General features: G+C 40.1%; 1 pseudogene across 1 annotated transcript; it reads right to left on the bottom strand.

The window, feature by feature from the left end:
- Positions 1-456: 456 nt before the first annotated feature.
- On the bottom strand, positions 457-11,547 carry LOC115970849 (annotated as a pseudogene). Its single transcript, XR_004087161.1, has 8 exons — positions 11,249-11,547; positions 10,458-10,683; positions 9,574-9,822; positions 8,518-8,568; positions 2,553-2,813; positions 2,143-2,310; positions 1,748-2,002; positions 457-1,538 (listed from the first exon to the last, which is right to left on the bottom strand). The product of XR_004087161.1 is annotated as a potassium transporter 5-like (transcript).
- Between the last annotated feature and the right edge of the window lie 1,662 nt (positions 11,548-13,209).

The raw sequence follows: 13,209 nt of genomic DNA, 5'->3' as shown, positions 1-13,209 counted from the left end.
GGTATAAATTGTAATCAATAAATAACCAAATAATATGAGACAACAACATAGGCATTAAATGGACTTTCCCCTACCATTGCATACATTTTGTTAAAATTTCACACTTTACAAGACCTAAACCACCCCCTAGGAATATAGGGAGGAGAAGGAGATTTAATGCATTGGGAAAATTACAACTTACCCACTTGTGGTTTGGCAAAAATTTAAGTTGTTTACCTGTGATTTGAAATTTGACATTTTACCCACCTGAGGTTAGTTTAGTTGGATTTTCCTAACCCACATCTGTTAAAAACATGGCTAAATATGTGATTTTTCTTCACTTTTATATTTCTCTCCTCCAAAAATGCAAAAAACATAAAAATACAATATCAAACCATTGGTAGGTAACTTAAATTTCAGTCAAATCTCAAGTGGGCAAAGTGTCAAATTTACACAATTTAGCCAAATCACAGGTGAGTAAGTTGTAATTTTCCCTAATGCATTTAAGTGGAAACTCCATGGCCAACATTCAATCCTTGTATGATAAAAACTGTACTAATTTTAGAAAAGGCATGTATACAAAGACCATAGCTTGCGTATGCACTGTCACTACATGTTCTAAAGCTCATAAGTCATGCCCACCTTTAGCATGCGCTTATGGGGAATTTCAAATACATTTTCAGTTTGTCTCAAATTTTTCTTCAAGAAATTAAAAGCATAATTTATCAGAAATCTCTTTCCAATACCAAATCCTTTACATGCAACTACTTCATTCTCACCAATTAAGTGAACAATACGGGCATGCGATGCTTGGTCCATAGATTCAATCTCAATATCCAACTCTTCCTCAACATGCTCTACATCCTCATTTTCATCCTCTTCATTAACAAACTCAACTTCCAATTCACCATCATTTTCACCATTACTGAGTTTCCTTTGTGAGAACCAAAAATCATTTATAATAAATTGCTTCAATCTTTCAACTATCATTTGCTCAAAAGGCTCATCCTCAGAACGTACATCAGTGTACCCATACCTAACAACACATCGAAACACATTTTGGTTTCTAGGCTTGACTCGACGAAAGAGGAAACGCTCGTCCACTGGGACCTTGCTAATAGGTAGTGACTTGATAGTGAGAAAGACGAGAACTGAGTGCAGCGTAGGAACATTTTCCACATAGTGTTTGAAAATGGGCGGGAAGCCTTGGACAAGCTCTGAGTAGAACATGGCTAACCCAGGCATTCGACATAAATTTTTGTCTGCAGCTATCTCCTTGAGCTTCTCTAAAGAGATTTTGTGGTCAAGCTCATAAAAGTACTTTCTTCTATGCACATCATTCCAAATATACATTATAGTCATTAGTATTGTAGCAAAAGCTAGGGGAAGATATCCTCCTTGATCAAATTTGTAGAAGACTGAGCTTAAATAGAAAAGCTCCACACTGCCAATAACAAGAACATAGGAGATAACTAAGAGTATGTGGGATTTCCATATCATGATCATGATTAGCACTAGGAAAGCTGATGTGAGAGTCATCACAAACACCACTGCTATGCCTGCATGCAGAAGAGGAATTATTCATTATTCATCATACTAGTACTACAACAAAAATAATCAAGTCTTAAGTCTCAACACTTTAGGATTGACAATGGATTATCACCATACTAATCAGCGTTAGCCACACGTATACAATCACCAAACATCTAAATGAAAATTCAAATTGCGAAAAACACTAAATAAAATGTTAAGTGGGATAGTGGATTACCATATGCATTGCCAATCTTTGTGGTGCTCTTGAAAGCCAAAGTGACCCCTACACAAGCCAACATAAGAAGGTAATTGACTTCTGGTATATAAACCTGTCCTTCGTACTTAGCCGATGTATGCATAATTTTCACTCGAGGGAAACACCCTAGTGAGAGAGATTGTTGGACTATAGAGAAAGTCCTTGAAATCATGGCTTGACTAGCTACTATTGATGAAAAAATAGCCACCACGAACATTGGCCAATACAAAGGTTCTACATCACAAGTAGCATACTCAATTAGTTAGTAAATCATGCACATTTTATATAAATATACAACAATAGACAGTGTGGATACATTAACAAAAATATTCATGGTTAAAAATTAAAGATAAAAAAAAGCACGTTTCTTCTACCTGGAATGGACTTGTAAAAGGTTTCCTTGACAAGATCATTGTGTTTACGAAGGAAGGATGCTTGTCCAGCATATGCTAATATGAGAGCTGGGTAAGTCACTGAGCACATACTTATTTGTATGGACTTAACTGTGAAGTGGCCAACATCAGCAAATAGTGCTTCCGTTCCTGCAATCATTAAAATTATACTTCATTAACAAACTTTCCAAGTAATCCAAAATAAAGATGAACTTGGATTAACCTTCTACTTTTAGCCTTTTAGCTTATTTGTTTATGTATAGCCTTTTAAAATCTTGATCCTTTTTAGGTAGAACTAAATTTTTGTCAAGTTTCAATAAATAAGCTTCCAACAAAAAGTTAATCCAAAACGTGCTTTAAGATTTTCTGTGAATGGGGAGTGAAATCCTTACCTGTTATGGCAAGGACAATGCCACCTAGAGAAGCCCAAGCATCTTTCTTGTTCCTTTGGAAATATTGTACTATGTATTGTGGGTTTATTGCTTTGATGACTGTTGGATCAAATTTGATGAAATTGAAAAGTCCAATACCCCCGATGAATGCAAACCAAACACAAATTATTGGAGAAAAGGTATAGCCCACTTTGTCATTTCCAAATCTTTGAACCATGAATAAGAAGATCAAGATAGCTACTGATATCCAAACAATCATATCTGTATAGGGAAAAAAATGTGATTTGAATGACTTGTTACAAGGGGAAAAAAGAGAACTTTTTATTACTTATGTATTACTTATTTTATTACTGTGGGGCCCAACAATTCGTGGACTAGGCCCATTTGCCCGTGGAGAGTCCGAAGGCCCAATCCGAGGAGAGCTGTGGCCCAAGTTCTACAACGCAGAGCACAAAAGAATTTTGGGAGGCAGCCGAGGACAGTGTAGTCCTCGGCAGATCCATAGTCCCACCAGAACAGAGGGGTGAAACTGGTATAGGGACGAATTCGTAAGGAGATCCAAGATACCTTGGGGAGGTTATCCTTACTACCCTTCCAGATAAGACCCAGCGCCTGACAGAGCCGTACTCTGCAGCTTTATCGAACCATCCCCAACAATTCCGGGATTGGACTGATGAGACAAATGTCAGTGTTTGTAAAGACTGACCCTACACGTGGACGAAGGAGAGCGAATGCAAGCTAGTATAAAATAAGGAAGTAAGTAAATCACGAGGGGGAGCCCAGCCCCAAAGAAAAAAGAAAGACTACGTGGGGAAACATCTCAACCAGACTGGACTTCACGGAAGAAATCCCGCCGTTGGGTAACCGGGATAAGATCTCAAAAGGTCCTCGGATCAGCTCCGAGGAGCTCCATCCCATGGGGTACGACGCCTTAGAGCTTCCTCTAAAGCCATGACCGGGCATCGCCACTTGGCCAGTGGCTAGCTTTTCAAGCCCACTCTCTACAAATCATATTGTGAGGGACCTTTATTGCGTGAGCCCAAAAATGTTAGTGGGCCGCAAAGGAATCGTGTCCTTACAATTGGCGCCGTCTGTGGGAAGCTTGCGCGCTGGTGCAGGTGGCGGTGGAATCGACTCATGGGCAAGCAGAAGTTTCTGGGACCTCCTCCGTCTCCGACGACATCTAGTTATTGCTCCGACGTAAGCTTCTGCTAGGGGCTACGTCTCGCAGTGCTGAGGACGCGGACGTCTCTAGGGGCTTCCAGCCTCAGACTAACTTTCCCCGTCCTGGTGTAGGAGCTTGTGGTCGAAACATAAAAAAAAAATCTTCCAAGTTTTGGACAGAACCAAAGCCTTGCATGGTCCACGGACTCAAGCCTATGGGGAAACCAAGTACATAAAAAGATCATAAACCTCAAGATCCATCCGAAGAGAACTTCTCGTTAACGGTTGGGTCAATCCCTTAATCGCACGGGTTCCCCGGTCTACCCTTGGATCCCCCGTGCCAAAGGGAATGATGCGATACGGTACAACATATTACCCAAAAAGCACAAAGTCCTTCGCTACTCAACTATCATCTCGGACGAATTGTTTAGAGTTTATCGTTCTCGGGAATGGGTCTAGCGTGCGTCGCACAGCACTCAACAGCTATCTCGGTTAGTTCCATGAATTTAATCTATTGAGGATTACCATTGTTATACTTGATAATATTTGCGAGTTTAAACTAGTAAGGATTTGTGTTAAGGTATTCCTCTGCCCAGAATATTGTTAAAGGCAGGCTTAGACTTAATATTCAGGCCCAAAGTGGTTGTTGCAAAAAAGTATGAATAAAGAAATAAACACATCTTTTATTAAGACAAAAGAACAGTACAGTGTACAATAAAAGCTGAAACAAGCTTACATTAGAGTTAACTGCGTAAGCAAAAGAAAAGTACAAAAGAGTGAGGATGATGCCGAGGAGATATCTCAGAGGAGAGGTTGGCTACTGTTCCGAGATGTCGTCTAAGGAAACTATTCCTCGACGCTTCTACATGCCCATAACTCAGGCAGCCAAAGAACCTGACCTCAGGCTAACACCATCTACAGAAAAGATGCAGGGAGCCAGAAGTTGGGAAGCCCCCGCAGAAATTTGCCTGCTACAAGGCAGACGGCGCTGATGGCGGAAATTCCTTCTTCGGACATACCAAAAATCTGGCATGACCAGAACCTGCTTCGGATTTTGACTGACTAAAAGAGGGAGAAACATCCTTTCCCCTCTCTCGAACTGAAATATTCTCTTGAGTCTACGCCTCCTTGGCCCGTACCTCACTATCTGGAGTCTCAGGAAGACACGGCGCTTTTGTGGCGGAGAGAGCTCCTTTGCCCCAATCCTCGCCTCAAACATGATGTACTAGGAGAGGAGACTGAAGAATTTGTGCGAAGGCAAAGCAACTTTCTCTCCTATTTATTTAAAAGATGAGGTGATGGCATTTAATTCACGCAGCGTCCCAAGGAACGCTACAGACAAAATGTCTCCGGCTCGATTTCCAATGCCGTTTGCAACCCTGAGATTAAAGGAGCCTCGTGAAGGCGCACCTCGAACACTGGGACGCCAAAAAGTACCGCGTGACCAAAGACTACGGAAATGCCTCTAAAATCCGTGGGCCTAATAAATTCGCGGCCCAGGCCCGTTCTGTATGGAAGCCCACGGACTATGGCCCACACCAAGGAATAACCTTTGCCGAGGACAACTTCCTGCTCGGCAGCTTATGAGACACCTGAGGAAAGAGCATAAAGTTTTGGACAGAACCAAGGCCTTGTATGGTTCTCGGACTCAAGCCTATGGGGAAACCATGTACAAAAATTTTAATTATTACAAGTTCTGGACAGAACCAAGGCCTTGTATGGTCCTCGGACTCAAGCCTATGGGGAAACCAAGTACGAAAATTTTAATTATTACATGTTCTGGACAGAACCAAGGCCTTGTATGGTCCTCGGACTCAAGCCTATGGGGAAACCAAGTACGAAAATTTTAATTATTACATGTTCTGGACAGAACCAAGGCCTTGTATGGTCCTCGGACTCAAGCCTATGGGGAAACCAAGTACGAAAATTTTAATTATTACAAGTTCTGGACAGAACCAAGGCCTTGTATGGTCCTCGGACTCAAGCCTATGGGGAAACCAAGTACAATTTAATTATTACAAGTTCTGGACAGAACCAGGGCGTTGTACTTTCCTCGGACCCAAGCCTACGGGGAAACCGACTGCTCGGATAAAAAAAAAAAAAAGGTTTGGACTTCGCAATATGGGCTACTGGATAAAAAGGTCAGGTCATTTCATCCACGGCTTAAACACCCTAAAGGGTTAGGCCCAACGAAGGAGCAAGGAAGATGGTGGAACGCCCCAGTATACAATGACCTAAGAGGTCTGTTCACTTAGTGGGTGGTATGTTTTGAAACGGTTATTCCTCACACGGCATCAAGCCTTCGTTTCTCTCCTCGGCTAGCAGGGGGTAAGTATTACTTTTTACTGGTCTGCTTTATTATGCCGAGCACTTCTATTGAAATTATGGCAACACCTTTTTATTATTAAGTATTTTGGTCTTAGTCGTCATTGATTTAAATGCGATATTATTGAGCCGAACAGCATTTGCAAATTTATAAAAATAAAGAGACAGAACATGCAGAGTGAAATAGAAACAACTTTTATTAATATGAAAAATTATTACAACGTACAAAAAGGGGCTTCAATAAGCCTATACAAAAGAGGGGCTGCCGAAGTAGCACTAACATCCACAGTACAGATAAGCAAACAGTCAAGCGCCTTTTAAACTTGTCTTCGAAGTCTCTCCAATCTCTGCCACATTGTTGCTCATGCTAAGAGAAGAACTCACTTTAAAAAAAAAACGAAGAAGAAGGAAATAGTAAGGAAGAAATCAATGAAGAAGATGGAGGAGATGAATGAAGAAGATGGAGGACATGAGTAAGGAAGGAGGAGAAGAAGAGAGAAGAGATAAAAAGAAAGAAAAGGAGCAAAAGAGGGAAAAGAGAAAGCACCAGAACGGAACTGGTGCTGGGAAGACTATAAGAAGAAGGCGGGGGAGGGCACCAGGGAGCAAAAGAGGGAGAAGCAAAAACACTTAGCCCCTGTCTCAGCCCTGACTCCTAACACGCTGGTGCCATATTAGGTACGCTCGTGAGGAGCCGGGTGGTGCTGGTCTTGGTTGTTCTCGACTCAGTCACGCCGAGAAATCGACATGACGAGCCCCTGCTTCGGATTTTGGCTAAAAGAGAGGCGGGACAGATCTTAAGTCTGCGCCACCCTTGCCCTGACCGAGCCATTTCAAGTTTTATCAGAATATGGTGTTTTGAGGAGGAGCGTGTTTCCTTCATCATTCGTTATGGAGGGCGTATGCGGATATGATGTATAACAAACGGGCTAAGTGGACGCTAAAGGGGGATGCGGATTTCAGATTTCAGAAGGAAGGAGAGGAGTCTGTACGAAAGTCACTGCCACCTGCTTGCCTTCTTATAGGAAGGGCAAAACGGATGGAATTAAATGCGTTCAAAGTTTCCAAAAGAATCTGAAGAGGAAAGAGGCGCCCGTTTCGTTTCCCCACCTTATCAAATGAGCCGCCGGACATAAATGTGCCTCGTAAAGGGAATTCATTTAAGGGCGCGTCTTAGACATCCAAGCGGCAGGAGTAGATCACGAGCGGATTAAACGGAATCCCTTGAAAACCGGCTGACTTCCTGGGAAACCGCTCACATGAATGCGGGGTCAAACTAAATGGGCCATATTGAGGGCCGGGTTTGCCAAAACCCTCCTTTCCAACCCGGAAGTCGGACAGAAGGGTTTTGAGAGGCTATTGTGGGGCCCAACAATTCGTGGACCAGGCCCATTTGCCCTTGGAGAGTCCGAAGGCCCAATCCGAGGAGAGCTGTGGCCCAAGCTCTACAACGCAGAGCACAAAAGAATTTTGGGAGGCAGCCGAGGACAGTGTAGTCCTCGGCAGATCCATAGTCCCACCAGAATAGAGGGGTGAAACTGGTATATGGACGAATTCGTAAGGAGATCCAAGATACCTTGGGGAGGTTATCTTTACTACCCTTCCAGATAAGACCCAGCGCCTGACAGAGCCGTACTCTGCAGCTTTATCGAACCATCCCCAACAATTCCGGGATTGGACTGATGGGACAAATGTCAGTGTTTGTAAAGACTGACCCTACACGTGGACGAAGAAGAGCGAATGCAAGCTAGTATAAAATAAGGAAGTAAGTAAATCACGAGGGAGGAGCCCAGCCCCAAAGAAAAAAGAAAGATTACGTGGGGAAACATCTCAACCATACTGGACTTCACGGAAGAAATACCGCCGTTGGGTAACCGGGATAAGATCTCAAAAGGTCCTCGGATCAGCTTCGAGGAGCTCCATCCCACGGGGTATGACGCCTTAGAGCTTCCTCTAAAGCCATGACCGGGCATCGCCACTTGACCAGCGGCTAGCTTTTCAAGCCCACTCTCTACAAATCATATTGTGAGAGACCTTTATTGCGTGAGCCCAAAAATGTTAGTGGGCCGCAAAGGAATCGTGTCCTTACAATTACCTATGTATTACTTATCAATGTAGCAATTCTACAGCACCATTAGTAAAACTTTTGTCACAACTTGCTAAAATAACAGCGGTAAATAATCACTTTCACAAAAACATGATTATTTACCCCTATTATTTCTTCACAACTCATGGTTGATATGTCTTTAGACTAATTAAACAAGTGCAATTTGTAAGGACTAAATTATTCTAAAAGTATTCATAAAAATAAATTATGGAAAAATACTCTTCCATGTAGTGTGTTATTATCAAGTTATAAAATTACACGAGAGTGTTTTTGTGAAAAGAAACAACACCCATAAATTATTGTGAAAGTGAAAAGAAATTTTACTGTTACTATAATAAAGGGGAAAAGTAAAACATTAATGTGGGTTACCTTCTGTGATTTCAGTTGTAGCGTTGGTGATCCCTCCCACAGCGGATAAAACTACCATTAAATTGGAAAACAGGAAAATTGCAATTTGTACGTCAAAAAGTCAGACAAAGTAAGGAGCCAGCCACTCAGGAACGAAACTACACTTTGTCTTTTAAACGTTTTTTTCTTTCTTTTCTAAGAAATCAGCGATGACAATAATGGAATCGTGGCCCAATCTACACTGATAGGATTAATAGAAGATAGGAAATGAGGACCCTTAAAATTTACGATTACTTTGACTTTGAGGGTAAGTCTTTTTATATATATGTTAAGAAGGGGAATCCCACTAGAAAAATGAATTTAAAGCTGATTTGATATAGTCATACGATAGAGCCAACATGATTTCACTATCGAGACTAAAACTATGGTCAATAATATCAAAATTAAAATTTTTTTTATCTGTCAAATCCATTAATATCTTGTTTATTATTTCTTTTTTGACCTTTTTATTTATATATAATTTCAAGGAAAGAAAAGTATGCAAATGTCTTTTAAACGTAAATCCAGGCAAATCCAAAGAATAGTACTATATTCGTAAATCTAATTTATGTGTGGATCAATTTAATTGCTCATATAATAAAATCTTTTATTGTTTAATAAGTATCCGAGTGTAGCTACGTCTACAATTTGTATTATTTGTATTTATTAGTTATTTCCTTCACTATCATTTTTTTTTTTTTTTGAGAAGAATTTCCTTCACTATCTAGAAGATAGGAATATTAAGAATTCAAAATTTGTTCCATTTTAAAAAAGCACTAAGTTTACAAAAATATTATATCGCAGATTATACACATTTAGAGGCCATAAGGATTGTTTGCCAACAGTTTTTTCTTCTAGTTTTTGTTTATTTTATTTTATTTTATTTATAATTTATTTGTTTATGTACATCTTTTTAAGGCTCAGTTTTTTTGACATATAACAATTTTTTAACCAACTTTTAGTACGTAAGCAAATCAACTAGTGTTCATTTAAACACGACTTTATAGAGTTGTAGCATTACATAGAAGAATGACATACCTGAGATACAAGGCGTAAGGACACCATCCCCAATCACCATGGAAGTACCAAGCATTGTTGCAAACAATAAGAAGAACTTGGCAAACTGGCTGTTTTCCAGTTTAGCCTTAACCACCGATGCTATTCGCTGACGACTACTTGGTAACACAAGCTGGAAATTAGAAACGTCCTGATCCTCAGCTTGCTGATTTGGGATCAAACCAACCTTGGCATATCGGCATATAAGAGAGTACAAAGCAAACGTCCCTCCTACAAAAAATTAATAACACATTAATGGAGTTGATATATAATGATAAAAGTTATGCCAAAGGTTGTGTCTTTAGGAAAAATATTAAAACAAAAAAGAGGAGGAAGAAGAAGCTTTTTGTGTGATTATATATGTTAGGTTTTAAGGAATTAGGAACTAATATATTAGAACTTCAATTTGTAATGTTGGCAAATCATGATCAAAACGTTTTAGTCTTATTTTAGACTTGCTCAAAGTGTGTTTATATGTAAAGTTGGAATCGAGTGTTCTGCAAGATTTACTATGTAAATCTGCCTGGCTCAATCGATTGAAAATTAGACTCGATCGATTGAAGCTCGTGCAGATTGTTTTTCTGCAGAATTTTCCAACATAGCCCAAGCCCGTTTGACATGTAGGGTTTTATGTTTTGTCTTAAGTATAAAATGAAAAACCCTAACCACGTTTAGAGGTTGCTTTTTATGCTGTGTGTATGAATCTGGTTGTGTTTTAAGAGGTCTAAAAACAAATAATATATATATATATATGTTCGTATCCAATACAACACAAGACTAAATGGAGTATGGCATCATATAGGCATGTATAGATGTCCTTATAAATATGAGAGAGAGAGAGAGACAAAAGGGTTCGAAGATGTTACCTTCGCCATTATCATTGGCCTGTAAGACGATGAAAACGTACTTAACCTGAGGGATTAAAGTGAGGGTATAAAATATCAAAGAAAGAACACCCAAAATATCACCGTTGTGCTTGATTCCATCGGTGAAAGTGCTTGCATACACATATAGCGGTGAAGTACCAATGTCTCCGTATACAATTCCTATGCTCTAGAATGCTAGATGCAATATCACTGACCACCCCACAGCCTGAAAATTTAAAAAGAACATATCCAATTAGTCAAATTTAAAACTTCAGATTAATTATTTATTTTGTTTTGTCCTTGTTTCCAAGCCATGCAATAAACTTGTGCAAACCTTGATAATTATCTCCTTCGTTTCATATATGCATTATTGTTTTCTCTTACACGGTATAGATTCCACAATTACATAAGACCTACATGATAAGAATAATTATGTGCATATTTAATGTGCGAGATACCTTCTCTTCACGAACATCTTTTGGTTCAATGTCTCAAAAGACTCAAACACGAAAAGTTCCTTTGTGGTGGTAGTAAAACAAAACAAAACAAAAGCAAAATAAACAATAGTGTATATATATTTTGGAGAAGATAATAAACAATAGACTAGGTTACTATTAAAAAGAAAAAGAAAAAAAGAGATAGACTTGGTTACTGTTAAAGAAATAAGAATAAAAATTATATGAATAAAGTTCGAAAAAGTCAGTTAGATATGATGCTGATAATAATAATACTTAATTATTTGAGTTGGAAACCATGCAGGGGAAATTTGGTTTGTGAGAGTGCATGCAAACCTTGGAGTCATGGCCATGACGACCTGGAACAGTGGAGGATTCGAGGTCAAGGAATCGAACCTTCGTAAAATTCTCTTCCCATTGAATTCATCAGAAACCTGCCCTATGCTTTGTTGAGAATTTTTTGGTGCTACTTCACTAGACATTTCTGTTATCCCAGAAACTCCACTACTGTCCATATATAGAACAATAACCTCAATATATGTTTATATAACTCTCTCTCTCTCTCTCTCTCAAACCGCAAGAGTGGTAGAGATCAGCGATGACAAGAATGAAGAAGCAGTACTGCACTGAGGAGGGGTTTCTAGAAGTGAGGATGGAGCCGTGGAAGTGATGAGGTGTATATATACAAAAAGACTGAGACGACATGTTTGAATTAGGGGCTATAACCGACTAAATTTCTAGTTTGAAATAAATCAAACAAGTAAAATAGTTTCACAAATGCGAATTTGTATTTATGATTGTGTGGTACAATTCTCTGAAATTATAAAAGAGTGATCCTCTGATTCGATCTCCTTGCAAAACTTATTGATTAGATTTATGATAATGTGGATTTGACTTAAACACAAAATATCCTTCAATTTGGTTGATGGATGGATCGAAGATTACTGAAACGGAATTACAATGAATCTCTGGCTATGAGCTTGTTTAGAAATCCTTTGTTCTTCGCGTTCTTCGTGTTCTTCGTGCGTTCTTCGTCTTCGAAGGTTTGTGGTGGAAGTTCTTCGGAGCTTTAGAGGCTTGAATCCGTTGAGCTTCAATGATTTGTGAGTTGTTGATGTTTTCGGACACTTTTGGCTTGATTCCCGTGAACTTTAGGATCTAGGCAGATGATCTGGACGATTCTGCTTCGAATGTTCTTCGATTTTGGGGTTGAAGTTCTTGAAGTTCTTGAAGGCTTTGAGGCTTGATCTTCACAGAGCTTTTTCACTTCTGAATTCTGGTCCTCTAAATGTCTCAGGAAGGCTTCTATTTATAGGAGTTTTGGGGTGGGTGAGCGACACGTGGCGGAGCTTGATTGGTGACACATGTCACAGCTTGATTGGTCCGCTTAAGTCATCGCTTACACGTGCGAGGTTGCTTGAGTCATCGCTTACACGTGCGAGGCTGCTTGAGTCATCGCTTACACGTGCGAGGCTGCTTGAGTCATCGCTTACACGTGCGCTGATGCGTGATTAGCTCTTGCATGACACTTGGCAAATTTCTGTTGGCTTCTGAATAGTGATAGCAAAACCTAGCAGCAATATATGGTGTTCTGTAATTGGCTGTATTTTGTGGACTTGGTAATGTGACGTGTCAGCTTGTGATAGGTCGGGAATTTTCCCTCTCTACAAATGCCCCCTCGAGACTCGTTCACGCACACAGTTTCAGAGTGTGGTGTGGGAATGAGTTTCGAAAAAAATGGATTTTTGGTACTTGACTATTTAAGTGAAGTAGTTGAAGGTAGTGGAGCTGTTGAAGGTGGTGGAGCTGTTGAAGGTGGTGGAGCTTTCAGAAGGATGAGATAATTTCCGAAGAGTAGACCTACCCATATGAAAGGCTTTGATGAGACCGAAAAAGGGCCTGCAAGTATTTGAACGTACTTGCGTGATGGAGCTTTCTTAGCAGAGATTAAGTTGAAGTACTTTCAGGAGAGTATTTTGGATCGTTGGCGGCGATCACAAGATGTTGAAGATGGGGAAGATGAGAGAATGGTGGCTGGGTACAACATGCAGGGTCATGGAGCTAACCTCGTATTCCTAAGAACTTCTGGTGAAGTTATTTCAGAAGATCATGCAGAAGATGGAGATGGAGCAAAGCAAATGAGCAAAGCATACACCACCATGGTGCTGGCCCTGTATGCTGGGACCCTTCTGGTGTAGGTGTTTATGGGAAGTACACCTTTGAATATGGGACTGACTGTGTGTTGCATGGGGTCCGACAGTAAGTAATTGAATGCGCCTGTGTCATGGGACCCTGCC

This window comes from Quercus lobata, chromosome 12 (genome assembly GCF_001633185.2).
Source record: "Quercus lobata isolate SW786 chromosome 12, ValleyOak3.0 Primary Assembly, whole genome shotgun sequence".
Taxonomy (NCBI): domain Eukaryota; kingdom Viridiplantae; phylum Streptophyta; class Magnoliopsida; order Fagales; family Fagaceae; genus Quercus; species Quercus lobata.
The sequence above is the reverse complement of the archived record's forward strand: the minus strand, read 5'-3'. Positions and strand labels throughout refer to the sequence as shown.